Raw genomic sequence first — 1,689 nt, 5'->3', positions numbered from 1 at the left:
GTCTTGTGTTTTCTTCTGCTACTACTAGATTATTTTTAAGAAGAGGGGACTACAGTTAAAATGAATCCATTTTACTAGAAGTGCTGTTTCTAAAGATAGAATAGATGGCTGAGAAATTAAATATGAACAGAGAAAAGCATGCTTTTCTGTCCCTTTTCAGTTAAGGGCAATACTGTGCTGCTTGCTGAAATTCTGGATGGGTATTTCCACAATACATATGATCAGAGTAGAGACCCAAAGCTGATCTAATATGTTGTTAACGTCTGAAATCCCTGTCCTGAGTATTTGTCAAATGATGGGCATCATCCAATGTGTGCCGTGAGTCAGGCTGACCCAGCTGAGAGCCAGGAGTGTTCACTACCTCCAGGACTTTGCCATTCCCTTTATTCCCCATTGTGATGTTCCTGCCAGCCTGTGCCACTGAGCTCTGCCAGGTAATCTGGGGCTTGCTCAAATATCACCAATGCCATTCTGTATCATGCCATTTACACTTAAAACTGCTATTCTTAAAAGAAGATTGATTTTATTTTTTTTTCTAATACAGTTTGGGTCCTCATAATGCCAACTTTTCTAGGGGAGAGTGCAAAATAAGATGAATAAGATGTACTTGCTGTTTTGAAGCTGTTTGCAAGAAAAAATACCGGACAGAAAAAATGAGAGTAACATTGAAAAAACAAGGCTGGAAAATCTCCCCATAGATCCATTTGAGAGCTTCCATGACATGGGAACTGACTTGTCTTCTGGTCAAATTCTGAGCATTGATTCATCAGAAAAGTAGTAATGTTTATAGAATAATTGCATATTTGAAAATCCCCCAAAAACTTTTAAACCGATTTTTAAATAATATACACCATAGGTGTCCAAATCATTTGTCTTAGGTTAATTCGGTCAAGAGACTTTGTGCTAATATTATTTTTCATCTTTTAAAGGATCTTTTCCTACTACAGTGGGAGGATGCTTTACTGGTTTTGGAGCTATTATACAATTGTAAACATGCTATGATCCAGCTTCCTGCTATTGTGAATGTTTGGACTGAGATAAAATAATTTGTTTTAAAGGAAGTTTCCTAAATACACAATACTTTTTTTCTTCATCTACATGTGGCTTAATTTACAGGTTGGTCCTGGTGTTAGTGCATTATAATTAAAATGAAAAGTATAACTTCTGTATTCCAAAGCTGGACTTTTTAAATCCATTTTTGGTGGATTGATGGTGCATGGCAATCATGAACATCAAATAAGGCCTCACATGCATATTAGTGTTAATGTGTAAATTATATTTACATAGCTGCACTTCAGTATATGTGCAAGCAAGCTGGAAAATCTGCTGGGAAAACTTTAGCTACAGACATTCAGGATGTTGCAATTGTGTGCTTGCAGCAAAGGTCAAGTATATGTCAGCACAAGGTTGCTGGTGCGTTCTTTGTAGCCCCGTATGACGCAAGATTCACGCTGAAGTACTTCTAAGGATGTTCCCTACCTTTTCAGGAGCATTCTGTTCCTATTTTCCCTAAGTTAAACATGAAACTCATTAATTTGTAAGCAGGCTTTGTATGGTCTTTAACTTGTTTTCAAAATAAAACTGAGTAGCCAAAATTGGTGATCTGTGGTGTGCCCTTTAGCCACCAGCAAATGAGGCTGCTGAAGGGGTGGTGGAGCAGGGGAAGAAATGGAAAGTTTCTATGATCAT

The sequence above is a fragment of the Chamaea fasciata genome, unplaced genomic scaffold (genome assembly GCF_029207755.1).
Source record: "Chamaea fasciata isolate MVZ Bird 193981 ecotype frontalis unplaced genomic scaffold, bChaFas1.0.hap1 SCAF_2, whole genome shotgun sequence".
Taxonomy (NCBI): Eukaryota; Metazoa; Chordata; class Aves; order Passeriformes; family Sylviidae; genus Chamaea; species Chamaea fasciata.
This window is presented reverse-complemented; position numbering follows the sequence as displayed.